We start from the raw sequence: 13,586 nt of genomic DNA on the forward strand, positions 1-13,586 counted from the left end.
CTTTCTGACTTACTTCACTCTGTATGACAGTCTCTAGGTCTATCCACATCTCTGCAAATGACACAATTTCATTCCTTTGTATATACGTACCACATCTTCTTTAACCATTCCTCTGCTAATGGACATTTCAGTTGCTTCCATATCCTGGGTATTATAAATAGTGCTGCAAGGAACAAAGGGGTGCAAGTAGATCTTTAATTTTATGGGATATATCCCAATTGCCCTCAACACATGGGTCAGAGAACCACTGTGAAGATTCTGCAAGCTACTCATTATGTTTATTGCAATTACACATTTAGGATGGGGAAAATAACAACAGAGTGAGTCTGTGGACCAACTAGACCTACTGTGAGTCACACTTGAGCTCAGACTCTATCGGTCACTTGACCATCATCAGCCCCTGCTTTAACTAGTAGGCACAGTGGTGTTTTGGGTCCCTAGGAATTAGTATCAATTCAGAGCTAGTGTCTTAGTAATCCCTGAAATGTCTGGGTATTGTCTTTCTCCAATGAAGAGTAACCTAAAATATAATCACAAGTACTTTGGGGGAAGAAGATTTATGGTATGTATAAGTGGAAATGATGGTATGTACTTTTGGAAATGATGCAGAACTATTCTTCAAGGGGATCCAGCTCCCTTCTCAATCAAAGGGCTCTGGATCTATAAATTGACTTAGATCTGAAAACTGAGTAAGAGATCATGACTCTCCACAGAGGTGACTCAGGTCAGGTTTTTTTTTACTACCAGACTAGAGTTTTTCCTTTATATAGATCAAACAATCCTCTAATGAGATGTCCATCTATTTTGTTCCTATAAACACTGTGATCAGTTAGCTCCTGCCAAAATCTCTGTGAGCCAAGTCATTCTGATTACTGGTATATCCCTGTTGCTCTTTACAATAGATACACTGACTTTATCTTTGGAGCCAGGAATAGGAGATGTAGGGAGCAGCCACTACCCCAGGGCTGAAGCAGAGCCCCCAAGGAAGGAAGAAATCTGGAAAGTGGTCCCCTCCCCCAGGACTTTGATCCAGATATGGTTGGAGGGAGCATGGCTATGGCTCACTGGATGGTGAATTCAGCTGAGGTACCATGCCAGGAAGAATTACTGGAGAGTCACCTTCAGGGGTGCCGGGGGGAACCATCTCAGGAAGGTTCTGAGCCTCAGAACTCACTGCAAAGCCATCAGAGAGGTGCTGGTGGAAGCCATATGTGCAGAGGTGTGACACTGTTGGAACTTACTGGAAAACTGCATTTTGGAGCATCAGGAGAAGCAGTGTGTGGGGAGGTGCTGGACCACAAGAGCCTGCTAGAGCAGGAGGAAATACCCCTTCCTCCGCTAGTGTCACTCCAGTGCCCTGTGATAAAGTCTAACAACATGGCAGCTGGCAAGGGGGCGATGTTTCAATACCACAAGCAGGGCAACAATGGGTGGGTTTGGAGCAGAAAGGCAACGGATTTATAACTGACACAGTCAGCTGATGACCTCCGTCTCCTTCTACTCACTTCACTTTTATGTGGATGGTTTTGTGCTTCTATACTGTTATTTCAATAATGGCTCCAGAGTCAGTGGAGACAAACACATGTACTCAGCCTGCCATCTTGAACAGGAAGTGTCATTTAAAAAAAAAAAATCTGTAAAGAAGCGCTGGGAAAATATGAAGCACTGATACCAACATGGTTTTTGAAAAGGGGTCACTTGAGTTGTAAGCCCATCACCACTATTAGCTGAGCAGCCAAGTCGTTGAACTTACAACTTAGGTAGTTTAACTTCAAAAGCCATGCTTCTGCATAAAAGTTGCCTATGTCTAAAACGAAAATAATGCTTTCCTGACTGTGGGACTGAACTGACTAAGTGATGTAATTGTGTGAAAGTGCCTAGCATGGTGACTGACAATGGAAGGGATTCGACAAACGCTAAGGGAGCGAATGGCAATCAATAAGTAATATTTTCCCTTCCCTTCCATCTTCCTGATAGATGTGACTAGAATGGCAAGCAGGCAGTTGACAGATGCCAAAAAATTATTTTTCTTTTTACCATTTTCTTAAAATTATTGAGCATTTAATAGGCAGTGACATGCCAAGCCCTGAGAATATACAGATAAATAACTCAAGGTTTCTTCCCTTAAGAAATTCACACCTGATGGACAAGACTGGTAAGGAAATGCATATTTCAACATAGTGTAGTATGTGCTGTGATAGAGGCAATGTAAGGTGTGATTATAAGACCCCTGAAAGATTATAACCCAAACTGGGGTGGTCTGGAAGATTAACCCTAGGTTGCATCTGAAAGGATAAATAAGTTAGCAAGATAAAGAGTGATATATTTTCAAAGCACAGGGAGCATATATACAAATGCAGAGGGTAGGAAAAGCATGGGACATTCGGGGAAGTCTGAATATTTAGTAAGGCAAAAACATAGATAGTTAAAGTGGTGAAAAATTAAGGTGGAAAGGTCGGGCAAGAAACGAGATTTGAAGCAGAAAAGTGATATACTCCCAGTTGCATTTAGAAGAAATCTTTTGCCACATTTGGAGAAAAGATTAAAGAGAAATGAGCCTGGAAGTGAGGAGAATATTAGAAAGTTGCAGCAGCAGTAAGCTAAGTGAGAAGGTAAGAGGGTCTCCCCCAGGACCATTACCATCATGACTCCATTCCCCATGATGTCTAGGGATGGTTGCTCCTGGAGGTGTGCAATGCAGAGCCTACATAGTCCTGGACCAAACAAAAGCAAAGGCGGTATGGCATGCAGAGACAGATTTGAGAAATATAATTGTGAAATGTAATTGACAGAATTTGCTGAGAGAGTAAAGAAGAGGAGGAGTCGGCAACAATATTCAGATTTCTAACAGAGGCAAATACTTAAATATGGTCCTAGTCACTGTGATTGGAACCTTAGGACAAGGGCATATTTGGGTAGATGAACAATGAGATTAGATTTGGGAGATGTTGTTTTGGAGGTGTCCGAAGCACACCTGAGAAAAGATACCCTGGTAGGCCGTGGACTATATGAGTGTAGAGACCAAGAGGCTCTAGACTAAAGATGAGGATCTTGAAGTGTGTAAGTAGAGATAGACGCTCTGGAAGTGAATGGATTACCCCAGGAGAAGTTGTGTAATGAGACCATAAGAGGGTCAAGAGTACAGCACTGAGGGGCAAGTCATCTTAGAGATAAACATTGGTCTGGAAAATAAGTTGAGGAGGAAAAAAAGTTAGAAGAAGAAAAACAAAAAGAACCACATCTCTTAAAAGGCAGTGGAGGAGAATTTCAAGAAAAAAACATAAGCAGCATCAAATTCGAGAACCAGGATGGTAAAGGGTTCATCAGATTTAGAAACTAGACAGTCAAGAGTGAATGGCAAGAGCAGTTACGGAGGAGTCGGGGGACAGAAGCCAGGTTGCCTCATATGAAAGATTGAATGGTTAGTTCCTGTATGAGTCAGGATCGTCTCTGTTTCAAGTGTCAGAAACCGAACTCAGACTCAGCATGGAAATGGAAAGTACAGAATAGAATTGGCTTCTATCATAGTTATTAATAGATCCAGGGACGCTCAGAAATTGTTTTTCAGAAGATGGTCAGAATCTCTATCTATCTCATATCTCCTTTTTCTTCCTTCTCTCACCATCTCTCAGCTCTGTTTAAATCTGTGTGTTGGCCTCTTCCTTCAGATAGACTTCTTCCAAGAAGCACGTAGCTAGCTACCGCATTCCAAATACTCTCAGAATTGTAAAATCAGAAGAATGGGAAAAGTCTTAGCTCCAGGGCAATCCAGCAAGAATTCTGATTGGTCCATCTTAAGTCATGTGCCCATCCCTGAATCAAACCCTGTGGCCAGGTGAATGGAGTATTCTTCTTGCATAGCCTATATTCAGGGGAAGGATGTTTCCCCGAAAGAAGAGATTCTGGATAGAGAAGCAACATATATCTACTATATTCCACACCTTAGGTGCTTAACATTCCGTTTGCCCATATGTACAGAATTAAAAATGTCTCCACGTGATACGATGCAGCCATCCCATTTGCAAATGAAAATGCACCATTTCTTGAAGAGAAACAACTGAATGTCATGTCTAGTTATTGCATCCAGATCCTTGAAACAAGTGCATTCCTCTTACTTTCAAATCTTACTCTTTCCGTCTATGCAACCTTTGACTGATACATTTCAACACTCCTGACAGATGAAAAAATGATGGAGGAAAAATTGAAAAACATTTTAATTAATTAACAAAAAAGCTATCACCTGGAAAAGGAAGGGAAACAAACAACAGTCACCAATCCAAAGTTCTGGGCAGGGGTAAGATGGAGGAAGGAGTTTATTAGTCAGCCAATATGACTGCCTGCCACCCCGCCCACTCAAAGAACTCTTTTGTCCATTGCCCTCCATGGCCATGACTGAGAGGGGAATAGAAGAGAGTCATCAAAAAGATCCCTGTTAGAACATGAACTTCTATAGTAGCCCACTTTCTGCTGGCACAGTTTATGAGAGGTGGGGGTCTAGGGTCGCCTTTGAGGCTGAGGAAACATACCCTCTTCTTTTGTCCAGGCTTGAGGTTTCATTGCTAGTCAACTCTCCCAACACTGTATAGACTTTAGAACTGTGTGTTCACAGAACTGGGCCCTACCCTTGCTGTTCTCTCTCTTAGCCATAAGCCTTGGAACTTTGCCCTTAGCCCCAGGCTTAAACGCAACTGTGAAATAATAAGTGAGGCAGAATAACCTGTACCTGTGACCAGGCTGCAGCCCACTTGCTGGCCTCATATAGAGAGAAGGATTACTTAGTTCAAGGAAGGAGAGATGTGGGAAGGGACCAGGGAATCTGGTTTCCTTCATTTTTCTGGCCTCTCAGGTGTCCCAATTTTATCTCCCTGCTGATTTCCCATCTCCTTGACTTTTATGCTAATTTTAGAAGGGGCAGAGATTCTGGGTTTTGCAATTCTGTGAGAAGCACGGTTAACCCAGCCTCAGCAATCCTGTCCCCAGGCGGAGGGGGTCTCCGTGTTGTCCCTTTTCTGCTTTCAGTCGGCTCAGCTCAAATCAAAGCTGTCTCTGTTTTGTAAGACCTTACTAAACAGAGACACAAGAAACAGCCAATATTTTCTACCATCCTGGTATTTTTCTACCAAGTTTCCTAAAGCTCCAGCTTCAATAGCCATTCGGTCCGAGACAGTTAAACTGCAGTGAGAAAGAGTTTAACCAGTTACGTCAGTATCACCTAACACAGAAAGGGCCTCTCACTCAGCCAATTTCACATTTTGGAGTCTCTCTACCCTTTTAAATCTTGATTTGACTCAAGGTTCTTCTTTCTGTCTTATTTTTAGAAACATGCAATAACTTGCAGTGTAATGAAATGTAGAATTTAATTGGTCTTTAAAATTTAAAACCTTTTTCAAGGCTACTGGACAATGATGAACTTTGTAGATAGATTGACTTATAATCGAGATCCTACATAGAATGTTGGATGATGATAAGGTCTAGGAAGAAAAATGAAGCCAGGGAGAGGAGTATGGGTAGAGGGGTGCACTTTTATAAGGGTGTCACTAAGAAGGTGACATTTGAATAAAGACCTGGATGAGGTAAGTTTGCAAACCATGCAGGTATTGGGTGAAAGGTATTCCAAGGTGAGAAAACCGAAAGTACAATTGTCCTCGTGTTGGACAAAGCATGGCTGCCCAGGAAATAGCAGTGAAGACAATACAGTTGAAGTGAAGTGAGCAAGGGGGGGCGACGGGCAGGATACACATAACAAACAATTTCCTTATTCAGGGTCATTCAGGTTATTTCCGATATTTTTATTTTATAAATAGTTTTGCACTCAACATTTCATAAATTATTTCTTTAGAAGAGATTCCCATAAATGGAAATCCTGGATTAAATGGAGTCAGATTCTTGATTCATAATGTCAAGTTCATTTCCTAGAAAGGTGTAGAGTTTCCACTTTCACCAAAAATGTATGAAGGTACTCATCTTATCTCTCATTACCATTAAGTGCTTTCCTTTTCAAATATTTGTCAACTTGGTGGGCAAAAATAGTAACCCATTATTGTTTTATTTATAGTTACTTGATTACTAATTAAATTGAAATTTTTTAATGTTTATTGGCTGGTTAGATTTCCTTGTTATGCCCTGTTTTTCATAAATGTTGCTCATTTACCTACTTAGGCATTAGTATTTTCCTTATCCATTTGCACGGTCCCTTTGTTAAACTTACTGTCTTAGTTCAGGCTGCCATAGCAAGTACCATAGACTGGGTGGCTTATAAACAACAGACATTTATTTCTCACAGTTCTGGAGGCTGCAAGTCTGACATCAGGGTGCCAGCATGGTCAGGTTCTGGTGAGAACACTCTGGGGTTATAGACTGCTGACTTCTCATGGTATCCTCACAGAGTGGGAAGAAAGCAAACTAGATCACTGGCCTCTTCTCATAGGGCACTAATCCCATCATGGGGGCTCCACCCTCATGACCTAATTACCTCCCAGAAGCCCTCCTCCAAGTAGCATCACATTGGGGATTAGATTTCAACATATGAATTTGCGGGGGACACAAACCTTTAGTCCATAACACTTATTAAATCTTGTTGTCATTTCTACTGGATCTCCCAAAATAATATGCAGGAATAGCTCAGGGTCATGAATATTGTGCTTGTTATCACTGCTCCATCACTGCAGTGGGAGTCTCCAGCAAGGTACTGCTATATGTAAGATTCAGGCTCATAGAACTCTACACTTTGTCTCTCTCTTTCGAGGCCAGCAAAGCATCCTATCTCCTTCCTCCAACTGCCCTCGCTGTCACTCAGCTCCTTCCTACTACAGGTTCCACCCTGTTTGCTGTTCAACTCATTAGTCCATATTTTACAGCAGTCTTCCTCATTATAACGTGATTTTTTTTTTTTTCCACAGAAAGGGTCATGTGTCTATGGTGATGCAAGAGAAAGTCTGTGCAGGGACGTTGCAACTTTCACTTATTTTAAGAGCTGGTTAAAGCTGATTGAGGTAGAGTCAGTGGAGATCCTTAAAGGGCCCAGCAGAGGCCAAAACTTTGCAGCAAAGTGAAAAGTAGGAAAGCATAAAGAACTCATTTCTTGTCATTGCAATTACCTCTCCTAGGCGTGAAACTTTTCACATGCATCTAACAGTAACTTTCCATATTCAATGATGTTTTTCATGTATTGCCTTACATATTTGGTCTGAGGCAAATTTTTAGACAACTTAGACAACTTTTTATTCATTTTATTTTTAAATAAATTTATTTTTGGCTGCATTGAGTCTTCGTTGCTGCGCGCGGGCTTTCTCTAGTTACGGTGAGCAGGGGCTACTCTTCGTTGCGGTGAGTAGGCTTCTCATTGCAGTGGCTTCTCTTTGTTGCGGAACAAGGGCTCTAGGCACACGGGCTTCAGTGGTTGTGACATGCAGCCTCAGTAGTTGTGGCTTGCGGGCTCTAAAGCGCTGGCTCAGTAGTTGTGGCACATGGGCTTAGTTGTGGGAATCTTCCCAGACCAGGGCTCAAACCCATGTCCCCTGCACTGACAGGCGGATTCTTAACCACTGCACCACCAGGGAAGTCCCACACAACATTTTAAAACCACTTTGTTAAGGAAAAGGTAAGTATTGTATGGCAGCTACAGAATGATAAAGGATTACTGGGAAAGCTTTCTTTTTATAAATGAGAGAGAGTTTAAACATTTTTCATGTGAAAGGTAAACAAATAGTAGGAAGGGAGAAATTCAGCAGCATAATTAATAAAAATGGTTCTACTGCAAAGTCTAATAGCCTCTCCCTTTTGTTTACCCTCCACATGCAATAAATCAGTCTTAAAGTATAATTTTCCAAAAAATGATATCATGACTCTCATACAAATATAAAATGAAAAGGTGTCAAAATCTTATTCAACTCATTAATTAACGAAAGAACCAATAAGATGTTACGACCAGTTCAAAGGACATTTGAGAAGCTAGGTATTTATAGGAAATGTTAGAATAAGATTTGGGGGTTAGACAAAAAACTGATTAATGTCCAACAAGACAATAAACCATAATCTTTGGGATTATCAGTTCTAATAGACAGAAATTATCTGCATCTCCAACAGATGAAAATGTACACATTAACCTTTGCTCTCAACATTTCATAAATTATTTCTGAGATACATTGTTGCCCTGCTTGTGGTGTTGCCAACTTTTTTGGGAAGCAGCCGCATAGCACAGGGAGATCAGCTCAGTTCTTTGTGACCACCTAGAGGGGTGGGATAGGGAGGGTGGGAGGGAGACACAAGAGGGAAGAGATATAGGGATATATGTATATGTATAGCTGATTCACTTTGTTATAAAGCAGAAACTAACATACCATTGTAAAGCAATTATAATCCAATAAAGATGTTAAAAAAAAAGAGAGATAAGAAGGCAGAAAAAAAAGGCATTTGTAAGTAGTTTGTAATAGTATGGAAATGCTTCAGTTAAAATGCTAACTGAAAAATCATGACACAAACTTGTATACGGAAAGGCTGAAATTATACTAACATAGATGTCTACATATAAAAATGCTTGAAAGTAAATAAGCTTGGAATAAAAGTGACAGATTAAATATGTACTTATCAAATTTCCCACAAGCAGTATACATTGCTTCTATATTTAAAAATCTACTATTTTTAAATGCCTAGTTATTCCTCAGAGAAATGGCTGATTCTAGGGCTGGAGCAGGGAAAATACAATATGAGCCTGGAGCATATTGTACGGCCAGAAAGTAAACAATTGCTAAAAAACAAAAGCAAGAAAGAAAGGAGGGAAGGAAGGAAGGGATGGAGGGAGGGAGGAAGGGAAAAAGAAAAAAGAAAAGAATAGAGATGGAGGGATGTCAAATGGACAGAGGACCCCAAACTGGAACAAGTGAGAAAGAAAATAAATAAGGTAACACTGAATTTTAATCTAGAGTAGAAAATTAATATACATGTACCCATACTGATACCAAAAAATGACTGAATAAATAACTAAGCGACAGGGGTACCGATCCCCGGTGCAGTCGAAAATCCATGTATAACTTTTGACTCCCCCAGAACTTAGCTACTAATAGCCTACCGTTGACCAGAAGCCTTACTGATAACATAAACAGTCAATTAACATATTTTGTATGTTATATGTTATGCACTGTCTTCTTACAGTAGAGAAAAGAAAATGTTTTAAAGAAAGTCATAAGGGAGAGAAAATACATTTACAGCACATATATGTACTTATTGAAAAAATCTGTGTATAAGTAGAGCTGTGCTGTTCAAGGGTCAACAGTAATATATGTAGATGCTTTCTTTTCCCAGAGGTGGAGACTTGATACCTCCTCCCCCACGTGACGGGTGGGCTGGACTTGGAGTCTTGCTCCCAGAGAATTGAGTGTAGAAAGGGAACAATAGTAACTTTAGAGTGGAGAAACCTGGCAGACACTTCCCTATCCAAGTAACCAAGGTCAACACCACCATAAATGCCATGCCGCTGTCTTGTACTCCCTGATAGGATGAGATAGGAAGTACACTTCACCTCTGTGTTATCTTCCCCAAACTTATCATCCCAGTCTAATCATGAGAAAATATCAGACAAGCCCAAATTTAGGTACATTCTACATGGTGTTGACCAACAGTCTTTAAAACTGTTAAGGTCATGGAAAACAAGACTGAGAAAATGTCACGGACAGGAGGAGATTCAGGACATACCAGGATTAAATACAGTGTGGTAACCTGGATTGGAACCTGGAATAGAACCTAGAACAGTGAAAGGACATTAGTGGAAAACTTGGTGAGATGCTGGGAATTCCCTGGGTGGTCCCATGATTAGGACTCTGTGCTTTCACTGCTGGAGCCCAGGTTCAGGGAACTGATATCCCACAAGCCGTGCAACCAAAAAAACAGAAAAAAAGAAACTTGGTGAGATACGAATAAAGTAGATAGTTCAGTTGTAATATTGTACCAGAGTTAATTTCTTAGTTTTGATAAATGTACCATTGTTTTCTATAAGATGTTAACATTAAGAGAGACTGGGTGAAGAGTATATAGGAGCTCTATCTTTGCAGCTTTTTAGTAAATCTAAAATAAATCCAAAATAAAAAGCTAATTTTTATATGTACCTTAGCGGATTTCAAGAGACTGTTTCTTAAACTTTGAATGTAGAATTTGGCAATGATTATTACAATTGTGAATAGGTAAATCTGTTACTAAAATTTCACAACTTTAAATTAGCTATACATTTAGAGATTTTAGGTAATATATGAGAACTGAGTTGTTCTTCTATTTTCTGAAAGAATATGTTCCACTTTCACTGTGGAAAACTCTAGACAACTTCCAAGGCAGCAGGATTCACAGGAGGGATCAGATGGAACCCTCTCATCCCTCCTTGCCTAGCCCTGCAGGAGCCCTCCTGAGTCTCTAAGGGTGGGGACATTTAGGCTGGTGGTGCCCCTGGCAGTGGCTGATGCTTTTGACCACAGCAAGGAATGGGGATTTGACCTGATATCTCTGGGTACAGAAGAAATAAGGAGGTAAACACTTCTCTGATAAGAACTTGACTCCAGGCCTTAAGACTCTCCCTCTCTATACTCTGGCCCTCCCGGTGGTGACCAGTGCAGGTCACTGACCACTGCCTCCCTACCCCCCAAAGCCAACCTTAAGCCTTGCCGAGCAGGAATTTTGCCGAGAAGAGTTATGTGTCACCTAGAGGACTCTGGCCTCTCCAGTGTCTAAAGCCGTCTGTCCCCAGGGAATCCCCTGAAGGAAATAAACATTCCTACCTGGGACTGATGGACTCAGATGCTTTTGTCTGTTCCTTGAACAGAAGCCTGGGCTGCAGCAGGCATGGAGCTCTGCTGATCATCCTGAGTATTCTGCTGTATAAGAGCGTCATCCTATTTCCTCTTGTCTCTTAGGACTCTGCCCTTAAGCTCACCTGGTCCCTGCCCACCACACTCCCAAGCCCTTTGCTGAGTCATGAAAACATCTAAGCAAAATGTGATATCCTTAGAGTCACATGTAATATCCCTGAGTGACCGCTTATAAGGCAACATCCTACCTCCAAAATTGTCCCAGCTAGGCTTCTGGTAACAAAAGGTCCTGGAGGAAGACCTTTCTCCAGGGGTTCACATTCCCAGGACAGCGCAGGCAGAGGGGCATGGGGTGCTGACTGCAGTAAGAGGAAGAGGCCCTAGGAAAGGGAGTGGACCATACAGGGGCTGTGCATATGTTTGCACTCACGCAGGCACGTTGCCTGACACTTAGGAGGCCATCAGTATCTATTTGTCAAAAACTTATATATTACATATGTGTGTATATATATATATATATATATATATATATATATATATATGGCACAGAAAAAGGAGAGACATGTATCCAAATGTCCCTTAATGGCCCAGAGAGAGCCTGGAGGAAAGCAGTCACATATTGAAGAACTGGAGAGCTATGGCCATGGAGGAATATTTCAGTAGGTTTTTGTCAAATTCAACCCATTCTAGACCAAGCCACCAGCACCACCTCCTCTTGATGCACATCTGTCATGATGAATTATATGTGTCTATGAGTTGCATGTTCAGATCTCTGACATCTGTTTGGAAATTCTGCTCATTCTCTGCAGGTGTCCTGACACGGAGAGCACTGTTATGCAATTTTTAGGTGCTCCAGAAATGCTTGTAATTTGACAGACTGACACTGAACAGTGGGCTTACATGAGCTTTAAAAATGTGTTTATCTGATCTCAGATAGTGCTGTCATCCTACATATGCCATGAAATTTTTCTATTGCGAAATATTTCAAATGAATGGAAAAGAACAGCATAATATATAGCCAACACCCACGTTTCACAAATATTAACATTTTGCCCCATTTGCTTCACCTTTTTTTCAAAACTAAAACATTCCAAATTGAATAGAAAGCCGTTTTGTGCTTCTCCAAGATCCCGCTCCCCTCTCTCCACCCTCCCCAGAGGTGGCTGCTGTCCTAAAGTTGGGTGCATCTTTCAGGCCCATTTTTTTACATTTTTACTCTGATATATGTTCATAAATAATATATCTTGTTTTGCTTCTTTTTTCTTTTGCCGTACGCGGGCCTCTCACTGTTGTGGCCTCTCCCGTTGCGGAGCACAGGCTCCGGACGCGCAGGCCCAGCGGCCATGGCTCACGGGCCTAGACGCTCCGCGGCACGTGGGATCTTCCCGGACCGGGGCACGCACCCGTGTCCCCTGCGTCGGCAGGTGGACTCCCAAACACTGTGCCACCAGGGAAGCCCTGTTTTGCTTATTTTTAAGCTTTACCAAAAGTGGTATTACCCCACTGTACCTATCATGCTGCAATGTACCGATTTTCATCAGCTTTGTGTTTTGGGAATTGAATCACAGCACATGTCTCTAGTCCATTCACTTTCACTGCATAGAATGAGTATTCTCATTGTTTGAATAGACACTATTTACTTACCTGTTTTCCTGTTGATAGACATTTGGGTTGTTTTGATTTTTATCTATTTCGTATAATGCTGCCATCTCCTTGCCCCACACATGTGTGAGCTTTTCTGTAGAGTTTATATTGGAAGAGGGGAGCTGGGTCAAAGGGCACATCCATCTTGATCTTTAGTATATACTACTAAATTTGTTCTCCGAAGCCATTGTACCGATGTGCACTCGTATGAGAGCTCCTGTTCCTCCACATCGTTCTTAATGCCTGTGCTCTCAGACATTTCCATGTTTGTCATTCTGATAGATGTGAAATAGCATCTTGTTTTCCTAATTACCAATGCAGTTGGTCCTCTTTACATGTTTGATGGCCATGCAGGGTTCCTCTTCTGTAAATTGCCTGTTCGTTCTCTGTCCACTATTTATTGGATTGTATGTCTGGTTTTTATTGATTTTAAGGGTTATTTGAATATTCTGAATGCTAATCCTTTTTGATAGACTACTCTCTTTCCCCCTACTTTTTGTAATCATCTGATGTCCAGGTTACCACTCTTTATTCCTTGTTCATCCTAAAATTTTAGCACCTTGTTCATTGTCTCTCTTTCCAGCACGAGCACTGCCTTAATTATTAGGGACTTCAATATTCACAAGGATGACCTTCTTAGTTCCTGATCCCCTCCCACAAGCCACACACTCCACAGTCATGCCACAGACCTTGCCATTAACATTGCCTTCATTGTCTTGATGACAAGCATCCCACTCCTTCAGTGTTTATCCTTCAACACACTCTCTCCAACAGCCCGACTTCAATAATTCTGCAACCCTAATGGAACCTGCTATCCATTGACCTGCCAATTTTTCACATCTTCTTACCCCTTCATGTCCCCACCTCATACCTTATCTGGCTTAGAATCCACATTCCATCATTATAGTCACTTCTTTGTATGTGTAGTTGTTCCTTTGCTCCTCTCTTCCTCCCTTGAACTTTTCTGGAAAAGAAAAAAAAGAACCAACATTGAATAAATATTACATAATATTTAATAATAAAAATTACATAATTTAAAAGGGATTAAATTATCAAGAAGATGTAACTATCCTAAATGTGTATGCATCTAAAAACAGAGCTTCAAAATAGATAAAGCAAAAGCTGATAGAATTAGGAGAAATAGGAAAATCT

The 13,586-nt window shown here is 41.1% G+C and overlaps 1 pseudogene; it reads right to left on the minus strand.

The window, feature by feature from the left end:
- LOC136118420 (dehydrogenase/reductase SDR family member 2, mitochondrial-like) overlaps nt 1-12,699 on the minus strand; it is a 121,914-nt pseudogene extending 109,215 nt beyond the window's left edge.
- Between the last annotated feature and the right edge of the window lie 887 nt (nt 12,700-13,586).

The sequence above is a fragment of the Phocoena phocoena genome, chromosome 2 (assembly GCF_963924675.1).
Source record: "Phocoena phocoena chromosome 2, mPhoPho1.1, whole genome shotgun sequence".
Taxonomy (NCBI): Eukaryota; Metazoa; Chordata; class Mammalia; order Artiodactyla; family Phocoenidae; genus Phocoena; species Phocoena phocoena.